Source organism: Alnus glutinosa, chromosome 10 (genome assembly GCF_958979055.1).
Source record: "Alnus glutinosa chromosome 10, dhAlnGlut1.1, whole genome shotgun sequence".
In the NCBI taxonomy this organism is placed as follows: domain Eukaryota; kingdom Viridiplantae; phylum Streptophyta; class Magnoliopsida; order Fagales; family Betulaceae; genus Alnus; species Alnus glutinosa.
In genome coordinates, this window is record NC_084895.1 from 14,605,050 (window position 1) to 14,616,108 (window position 11,059).

The 11,059-nt window shown below is 41.7% G+C and overlaps 1 long non-coding RNA gene across 1 annotated transcript; it reads right to left on the reverse strand.

Annotated features, from left to right (window-relative positions):
* On the reverse strand, nucleotides 1–3,791 carry LOC133878857 (uncharacterized). Its single transcript, XR_009902008.1, has 3 exons — nucleotides 3,128–3,791; nucleotides 1,268–1,367; nucleotides 1–283 (listed from the first exon to the last, which is right to left on the reverse strand). It is a non-coding gene; the product is annotated as an uncharacterized LOC133878857 (long non-coding RNA).
* Nucleotides 3,792–11,059: the final 7,268 nt, after the last annotated feature.

Genomic DNA, 11,059 nt, shown 5'->3' on the forward strand with positions numbered 1-11,059 from the left:
TAGCGAAAAGCATAGCTTATACATCTATTACAAATTATTTACAATACAGAGCCATTTAACATCTATATGTTTAAGTCTTATCAACATAATATTTAAACAACATGAATGGCTTATACAATAACAAGTGACCAAAGCGTCACAAGCCATAAACAAAACCTATAAAATAGTGGACAATTGTGGTCCAACCATTACGACCGTCACGGTGAGCTTCGGTCATATTATCCAAAGTGCACATCTACAACACTCTCCCCTACGACTGGAGCACCTGCAGCCAAAGGAACATCTATACGGTTGTGGGGGTTTGCCACATCAGTATAGGTGGAATTATGAGCCCACCGTCTTAGCATAAATAAATATACTAAGACCTCAGAGGTATACTATTCACTGAGTTTTCGCAAAGAACCAACTTTTCCTTTTTAGTCACGCGTACACTATAACAGCCACCAATTTTATAAACTTTTGTTTGAAAATCCTTATAGCTGATATAGCACACACCGGCTAATAGAAAACATTTAAACATACTTGGCAGCTAAGATTATACGTAGAAGTCCTGTTGTAGAAACAACTACGTACGACCTCAGCTACGATAATACTTTTTGATGCAGTGAGACTTAGAAAACAATGACATTTAAATCATGCAACCATCCGATATAAATATATATAAGTTCTTTCCCATTGAGACTCATACTAATACGTCTAGCAAAACTACTCATAGTATAAAAACATCACACTCATCAAAACCATGCTATAAATGATCATGCAATGCACATCATGGAAATTAATCCAAGCATCATGGGAGTTACCCCAAACATCAAGGAAATTAATCCAAGCATCATGGGTGTATGCACGTTTAGCGTTCATATGCGTCTGCTTCATGCCTTAAAACAATATACATTTCATTTCATGAATCATGTCTTTAACACATGTTTTCTTTATAAAAACATAAACAATTCAACATGTCATTTCTTAAACAATTTACATAACTTTAATCTCTCACTTTATACTCACTCTAAAATCATATTAATATTCCATTAAAATCACAGTTTTCAAAGCTCCCAACCATAACTTACAGTCGCACCATTTATACAAACTCCACATATCATATTCATACTTCAAAACATTATCATAACTTCAAAATACTCAAAAGTACTCAAATCATCCAAACAAATCATAATCAACATACAGTTGGCCCAAGTTTGTAAAACAACATATACTTTCCAATTCATCATTTATGAAAATAATACTTCTCAGTGAGTAGAATACTCACCTTGGCTGCATTTAGACTCTTGACTCAAACATTCCCTTGACTCTAGTCACTTAGACTCTACATTGGAGAACCAATTAAAGTCCCCAATCCGAACACAATCCTGCAAACATTGGTATCGTTAGACTACACTATTGAATCCCATACTCTATGACATCCCAACTACCCGCATGCTCACACGTCGCATCACTCGCTTCTAAGTTTAGTTAGGTACCTTGGTTACTATTATGTGGATCATTGATTATAGGTTCATACTATATCATGCATATTAGCACAAAGGTGTGTTTATTATTTTCGTTGGTTTACACATTAATGTCATTTCACCTTATTATTGTTAATCCATAAATGACTTGTTTATCAATAGAGTTAACAATGTATATTAGACTCATATATATGTATATACATATTTATATATATACAACACAAGTTAAGTTTAAGCCTAGCTTAATAGTACATTCACCTATTCCAAATGAATTCAAAACCTAATTAGGTATTCCCAAAATATTACTAATTTATTAATTGTTCTTTAATACCATAATCTTATTTTGGGATATATCACAATCCTATGACACTGTCATCTAATAAACCATCTCATTTATTCATTTATTGGGTTTTATAGAACCCTAAAGACTCAATTGGGGTTAATAACTAAACCGGGTTAACTAAAATTCCATAACCCTTTAACATACATAGGTATTATATAACACATAGGAAAACACATTACTTATCTAATTACATTAACAAATGAATTCGAAGTCTATTTGTATACTTTTATAATGTTACTAATCTATATTTGTTGTCTTAAGGTTATTTTAGGATTTTTGCAATTCTACGACATTCTCATCTTAAACCACACATTTAACACTTTACCCTTACTACTTTCTACCCATTCAAGTAGGTTAGGCTTAGGACTCTAATCTTATTTAACATTATAATTTAATAACTCTTATTAAACTAACTTACAACCACCTATTATAATATATATATATTCATTAAACCTATATATAGACTTCAAAGCTAAACATTAGGCTTGGGCTCTAGGTCTAATTCATGCTTTGCCATATTACTTAAAACTCCTAAACAACATATAAATCGTACATCTACAACTCAATAACTTAGTTAAACCTAAGCATCCAAAATGAAGTCATAAACTCTCATCTTTTCAAGCTAACATCAAACCTTCAATTAGTCATGAGAACCAACATCAACCATTAACAATCCCTCCCTAAATATCAAAATCAACTCCATATACCTAATGGGAACACTCATAGATTCTCTACACAAAATCACATAGCAATACTCATTGAATTTCCCACCAATTAATAATCACCCTTACCCTAAATCAAAGCTCCAACTCACCGCCTTAAACATCATCAAAAACACCTCTACAAAAGTGTTACAAAGGCATACCAACTATCCCATTAACAACAAATCAGTTATAGTTATTAAGAACTACCAAAATCAACCTAAGAATGCTATTTGACCAACCACAGAAATTTGCCCAAATCAACAAGAACAACCTAATTTGATATACCCAATTTCTTCCTAATCACTAGGCCATCCCATTCGGTCACCATAAAAAGGAGCCAAATCCAACACTTCCACTCAGCCCCATCCACTAGGAACTCCCCTACAAACCCATAAAAAATCCAACTTCAAGAACACTACCCATTCAATTCAACTTCCATAGAAACCCAACCAAAACTCTAACCTCATCACTGCTGTGACCCCTCTTTCATCAAAATACAAAAACATATCTAAACAAAATCAAACTCAAAATAAGAAATCACAAATCAAAGACCTAATTTAGCCATAAATCAACAAGAACAAACCAAATCAAACTAGATTATAGGGTTTACTCACTTTGAGGATATTCCCAGAAATCCACCGGATAAATCACCGGAAATTGGCTCTGGTTCGTCGGAGAATTCGCCGGAAAACCATTCCTAGAGGGTTGGGTTTCACGGGTCTCGGGTCGTGGATCACTGGGTCACGGGTTTCGGATTACACGGGTTTTGCACTCATCCGGGTCACAGCTCGCCGGAAACCGCTATTGGGACCGCCAGATTTCAGCTCTGGCCGCCGGAAATCGTGCCGGACTTCACCACCGAAAGATCGGGTCACACGGGTTCAGCGGGTCATGGGTCGCAAGTCTCGGGTTTGTGAGGTTCTGGGCAGTCCACTACCGACGGAAACCACAGGAGAACGGCCTCCATCCACCGTAAATCGCTTCTCAGGCCGCTGGAGCGTCTCTGGTTCGGTGGGTCGTTCGTGTTTCACACGGACGGGTTACGGGTTCTCGAACCGCCCGGGTTTTCTCTACCGGGTTGCGGGTCACGGGCTTGCCGGAAATCGGCTCCCCTTGCTCTCTCCGTCGGGTCTCCCTCTATCTCACGCTCTCTGTCGCTCTTTCCCTCTCTCATTCTCTCTCTGTGGGTCACTCGGCAGAAGGACGAAGAAGAAGAAGAAATGAAGAAGAAAGAAGAAAGGGAGAAGAAAAATAGAAGAGAAAAGAAAAGAGGAAGGGGGGTGGGGGGGGGGGGAAGACCAAACTTTTATTTCAATTTTAGCCGTCATCCTTTCTTATTTATTTTTTAAATAATTATTATTCAACCCCCTTTTATTTAATATCATTGCCACTTAACTTTATAATTAATTACTCACTACATTAAGACTCATTATTGATATGTCATTTCCTAATGACCGATTAGTAATATTTTGTTATTTCATCTAAAACTCATTTTATTGTAGATAACATAAATATTATCACTTAAATCTAATTATTAATCTCATCTTATTTAATAAATATAAATCATTAAATGCTAAATACTTTATTTATTTTCTTGGTCTTTATAATAACCAAGCGATGTAAGAGATTGCTCAAGCTGCGGTTGATGGCCTCAGTTTGGCCATCGGTCTGCCGGTGAAAGGCACTAGAAAACTGGAGTTTGGTGCCCATCTTCTTCCAAAGTGTCTTCCAAAAATAACTGACAAACTTCACGCGCGTACGTCCTGATAAAAAAACAATGGTCTTCGGCAAACCATGGAGGCGAACAACCTCGGAAAAGAAGAAAGTGGCGACCTTGGAAGCATCATAAGTTTTGGACCACACAAACCAGCATTGGTGTGATTCCCTTTAGACAATTGGCATGCGCGGCAACGCTTGACAACAGTGGAGACGTCCCGTTTAAGATAAGGCCAATAGAAACGATCTTCCACTAAGGCAATGGTCTTAGCACGGCCAAAGTGACCTGCAAGACCGCCTGCATGGAGTTCATGGATACCAAATTCACGAATGGAAGACCGAGGAAGGCAAAGTTGTGTACCCTGAAACAGATAATCATTGATGATAGAGTGACACCCATCAGTTTTTTTGTTGGGTGTAGCCAGAATTTCATTGTAGAGAGCTCCAAAGTTGGGATCCGTAGGGTAGAGGCCCTTCAAGGTGTCAAAACATGTGATATGAGAAGACAGTGCAGTGAGTAAGAAAGACTTACGGCTGAGGGCGTCAGCCACAGTATTCTCCAAGCCAGCCTTATGACGAAGAACAAATGTAAATTGTTGAAGAAAACTCCCCAATTACCGAAGTGGGAAGCATCACAGGCCACTTCGAAAAGTGCTTCAAAGTTTGGGAGCTGCAGAATCGGGGCTTCGGTGAGCAATTTCTTAACCTTCGCAAAGGCTTGTTGGGTGGCGAGAGTCCACAAGAAGGAGCCTTTTTTTGTACACTCGGTGATGAGAGCCATAACAACACTAAATCCTCGCACAAATCGCCTATAAAAAGAGGCAAGTACATGAAAGCTACGAACCTCATGGACATGATGAGGAGTCGGCCATGTAGTAATCGCATAGACCTTCTCCAAATCAGCAGCCACTCCTTTGGATGAGACAATGAAGCCCAGAAAAATCACATGATCCTGTGCAAAGGCACACTTTTTGAAGTTAACAGAGACGCTTTCAAAACGAAGCGTCTGAAGTACCTGTCGAAGATGGTGAACATGGTCTGTCAAAAAGGCCATCCCGTGTCTTGAATGCTGTCCTTCGGCCACTCGTCACTAGGATGGATACGGATTTGATGCTACCCGCTAGGAAGATCAATTTTGGAAAATATAGTGGCGCCATGCAACACATGAAGCATGTCATCCAATCGCGGGATGGGAAAATGATACTTCACGGTGATCTTATTGATTGCACGACTATGAACACAATTGCGTTAACTACCATCCTTCTTTGGTGTTAACAAGGTGGGTACTGCACAGGGACTAAAGCTTTCCAGGATAAAACCGCAGTCGAGTAACTCTTGTACCTGGCGTTGAAGCTCTTGATGCTCAGTGGGACTCATCCCGTAGGAGGGCAGAATGGGCAAGGAAGCCCCAGGGAATATATCAATGACCTGTTGAATGTAACGCATGGGTGGTAACGCGCGAACATGCAACTCGTCTGGCATGATGTCCTTAAATTTCTGCAACAAAATATGAATGTCATGGGGCAGGGAACCGTGACCTGCTGGGCAGCTTCAAGGCGTGCAGAAAAGCATACGTATTCCTGTAGCCGTCATACTGTACTCGGCGATCAAACAACCATGGCCTCCCTAAGAGGACGTGACACGCTCGCATAGGATAACATCACACCAAACAACATATTTGTTAGTGTTGCCCAAAGCGAAATTCACTAGACACCGTTGCTTCATGGGAATTGTGGTGCCATCCACCCAACTAACCTTGTAAGGTTGAGGGTGTTTTTCTGTTGCTAATTTCAGCTTCCGTACGGCATCGATTGAGACAACATCCATCGCGCTCCCATTGTCAATGATAACATTCAAAGACTTATCACCGTGCGCTACTCGGGTATGAAAGATGTTTGTTTGCAGCCACGAATTGCCGTCGTCATCTTCTTTACCCTCACAGGTGAGGATTCTGCGGATGACGCACAGTGGAAGGGCAGAGAATTCTAAATCTTCTTCTTCATCGTGCTCTTTCCCTGGTGAAATTTCTCGCTTAGATTATTCGCTGATGACAATGTCGTTGCAATAGAGTGCAGAACGTTGGACTCGGGTGGGACATTCGACAGCATGGTGCCCACGGCCACTGCACCTATAATAATAATCCCCTTTGCGATCACCTTTACTGCCCATTACTTGTCTTACTGCTTCTGTCACCATGGTCTGCTATGGCTCTTTCTGTGATTGTGGCCGGTTTGGTAAGAGTATGTTCCCCCCACTAGAAGATGGTACTTTGCCCGCGGTTGGGTAAGCATACCCTGAAGAACATCCAGTCCACCCGGGTGATGTGCGTCGTGTTCCTATCCACTTGGTTTGCTGCTCCAGTTGTAAGGTGACCTGGTAGGACTCATCAATATTGGTCAACCGGACTAGAATCAATTCCTTGCAGATATCTTCTCGAAGCCCAGCCTTGTAATGAGTCAGAGATTGACATTCGGTTTCGGTAAAAAGGCTATGGATGGTGAGCTTGTGGAAGCGGTGTGTATACTCTTCCACCGTCATGGACCTCTGTGGAAGAGCTAGTAATTCTGCAAAAACAGAGTCTTCATAATCAAGGGGAAGATATTTTTCCTACAGCTTTGGTTTTATCTCTTCCCAATAAGATATCGGCGGCAACCTCAGGCGTTGATGGTGTTCTTCGATACTCTGTCACGATACGCGGGCCAATCCTTTGAGCTTCATCTTCACAAAACGCACCTTCCAATCGGGGGAGAGGTCAAACCACTGAAAATAATCTTCTAGAGCAGTTAACCAAACCTGCAACGCACAGGATCCAACTTGCCATTGAAGTCGGACATGTCGACTCACACCCGCTTCGTGATGTCATTGTCACGCTGTTCATGGGTTGCATGATGGCCTATATGAGGTGGCTCCCATTGGGCATATGGATGGTGTGGATGGTGGTAATCCTGTGCATGAGTAAGTGGGTTATGCCGGGGAGTGTGATGCAGAATGGTGTGAAGGGCAGGCTCCTCCCTGGGTCATGGAACTTCTAATTCTTCGGTAGATGACTTGCCCACATCGTCACCTAGCACCTCTTTTTCACAGTCTCCGCATCGTTTTGGCATGCGAGATGCAGTCTCCCACAAGTGATCAACTTGCTTGGAGAGAACATGACGGAGTCAGACTTAATGGAATCACCATCCACCTTAAACAAGATATAGCACGTGTCCTTTATGGAGTCCTTGCTGCATATGTCTTTCTTTATGCAATTTTTTATTTCTTGCCTTATAAGTACGTGTCTTTCCTTTATAGAATCCTTGCTGCATGTGTCTTTCTTTATGTAGTTTTTTTATTTCTTTCCTTGTAAGGTTTACAAGCTCTCCTTGGATTAATAGTTATTTCCTATATAGGTTTTACGTTGTAATAAGTCGGTAGAGCCTTATAAAAGGTGATGTATCGATGATTTTTGAGATCAATGAAAGAATTCAATTTTTATAATACTTCTGAGATGAGACTTCTCTAAAAGCTTTGGTGAGACTCCATAGCTTGGTGTGTTTGTATCCTCTGTTCAGACAAGTTCAAGTGGGGCTGCGTCAAAGTGGTATCAAAGCCTACCCGTTTGTTTTTCCATAATCAATCCTCGATCTCCACCTTCAAAGAAAGCCTTCCAACGACACAACAACATTGTGTTCCTTACAAGTCTGCATCCACCCAGTAGCAGCACAAACCAACCCATACTCCTCTGTCAACAATGTTTACCCGCAGTGGGAAGAACTATGGTGCTAGCCGCCTTACTCAACAACAAATTGAAGAAACTTTGTTGGACCTGGTCAACCACGTTGGAGAGCAAACTAAACGAAGTGATGTAATGTGGGCATACCTGTTTAATAAACCAGAAAGTTCTGGTGAGGGGAATAAAGAAGGAGAGCATGAAACAGAGGAAAAAAAGGGCAACGTGGATGCTACCACTCCGCGCAAGGAGGAAGATCGGCAACGCAATACAACCCCCCACCAAGAGGCTCGGCATACGCTGCAAACTCACCTGCATGATTACACTCCTAATCCCAGATTGGAATTGCAACCATTTATGGAACGAGCACCAATCTTTGAAGTCCGTAAAGATGACTTTCCAAAGGGAGTACGAGTAGATGTCTCTGATTTCCATGGTGCATTAGATCCTCATGCTTTTCAGGACTGGGTCACCTCACTAGAGGATTATTTCGAGTGGTTCAACTTATCCTTTGACCGACAGGTTCGCTTTGTGAAGATGAAATTAAAGGGGCAAGCGAGAATCTGGTGGCATAGCGTTGAAGAATGTCTTCACCGCCTCAAACAACCGCCTATCTCTGATTGGGGGGAGATGAAGATGAAGTTGCAAGAAAAATATTTACCCCTTGATTATGAGGATTCTGTGTTTGAAGAGCTCCTCTCACTAAGGCAAGGGAATTTAACTGTGGATGAATACACACACCGCTTTCATGAACTAAGCATACGTAGCCGTGTCGCTGAGACAGACGACAATCCATCACACGATACAAGGCAAGCCTTCGTGAAGACATCCGGAGGGAATTGATTACTGTGCGTTTGGTCAATCTCGACGAGGCATATCAATTAGCACTATGCCTGGAGCAACAACTCAAGAGTCTTAGCATGCGTAGACCCACAATTGGATGGGGTAACACAACTCTACGTAATTATATGAGTGCCAATAAGACAACAGGCCTAATGGGGGATAAGTCAAATTCCAAGTTTCCTCCCCCATCCAACAAAGTCGTTCCAAATCATGCTAATTGACGTGGGCAGATGACAACAGGGAATAAGGGTGACAGGAGCAATGATGAGTGTTACAAGTGTGGAGGGCGTGGTCACTTTGCAATCACATGCCCAACCCAAGAACAACGGCCAACACTGCTGTGTGAAGAGAATGCCACAGGGGAAGAAACAACAACTGAACATGAACTGCCCTGTTATCAAGAAGAAGAAGCAGAGGAGAATTTAGAAGGTTCTACCCTTCCCATATGTGTTATACGCAGAATGCTCGCTGGACAGCGAGCTGAAGATGCCCCAGAAGATGATTGGCTTCGAACTAATATTTTTCATACTCGAGTGGAACGTGATGGCAAGTCCCTCAACCTGATCATCGACAACGGAAGTGGGATGAATATAATTTCCCAAGAAGCTGTGCAAAAGCTCAAAATCCCCATCGAGAAGCACCCCAAACTGTACAAAGTCAGCTAGGTAGATGATACCTCCATTCCTGTCAAACATCGATGCTTGGTGAACTTTTCCTTGGGGCAACGTTATAAGGAAGCCGTGTGGTGTGATGGAATTCCTATGAGAGTTTGTCATCTTCTCTTAGGAAGACCATGGTTATACGATAGGCGGGTACAATATGATGGGTTCAATAACACATCTCATTCTTGTACGAGGGAAAAAAGCTTGTGCTTAAGCCCATGAAGATCCACGAATTTGAACAACCAAAAGGGGACAGCAAAGTGTTGACAGACAATCAGGTGTTGACAATGAGAAAATTTACTGCCGCATGTCATGAACGTGGTTTTGTACTTGCATTGGTAGCTTGCCCAACAACCCCCAATGGAAGTTACTCCTTTTTGCCGAATGAAGTCCACGCTTTATTATAGGAATTCAAGGATATTACCCCAGAAGAGCTACCTCACGCACTACCTCCTATGCGGACTATCCAACATGCCATTGATTTGGTACCTAGCTCATCTCTGCCAAATCTGCCCGCTTACGGAATGAGCCCAACTGAACATCAAGAACTCCAACGTCAAGTCCAAGATTTACTTGATCGTGGTTTTATTCGAGAGAGTTTGAGTCCATGTGCCGTCCCTGCATTGTTGACTCCTAAGAAAGATGGAACTTGGCGAATGTGCATCGACAGTCGAGCTATCAACAAAATTACTGTGAAGTATCGGTTTCCAATACCGCGTCTCGATGATATGCTTGATGTATTACATGGATCCACATTTTTCTCCAAAATAGATCTCCGTGGCGGGTACCATCAAATACATGTCTGGCCAGGTGATGAGTGGAAAACTACTTTCAAAACACGAGATGGTCTTTTTGGATGGCTTGTCATGCCTTTTGGGCTAACAAACGCCCCTAGCACATTCATGCGTGTCATGAATCAAGTTCTCAAGCCCTTTATTGACAAGTTTCTTGTCGTTTACTTCGACGACATTTTCATCTTCAGCAGCAATTTGTCAGAACACCTTCTGCACCTACGACAGGTACTACAAACCCTCCGTTTTGAGAGTTTTTTTGTTAATCTCAAAAAGTGTACTTTTGCGCAAGAACAAGTAGTATTTCTGGGTTTCAGTGTATCTTCAAGAGGTGTGGCAGTGGACCCTGAGAAGATACGTGCTATTGCAGTCCATATTTTCCATGGTCTAGCCTCGTTTTATAGGCGATTTGTGCGTGGCTTTAGTTCAGTAATGGCTCCTATAACTGAGTGCACGAAGAAAGGCCCATTCTTATGGACCACATCAGCTCAAAAGGCATTTGAGATTGTCAAACACCTACTCACAGAAGCTCCTATTTTACAGCTCCCTAACTTTGAGGTGCCTTTCGAAATAGCGTGTGATGCATTACAGACTGGCATAGGAGGGGTCCTCAACCAAAATAGCCACCTGATTGCTTATTTCAGTGAAAAGTTGAATGATACAAGGAGGCGGTATTCAACCTATGATTTAGAGCTTTATGCGATTGTACAATCCAACAGGGGGAAATTGACGGAGTCAGACTTAATGGAATCACCATCCACCTTAAACAAGATATAGCATGTGTCCTTCCTTATGGAGTCCTTGCTGCATGTGTCTTTCTTTATG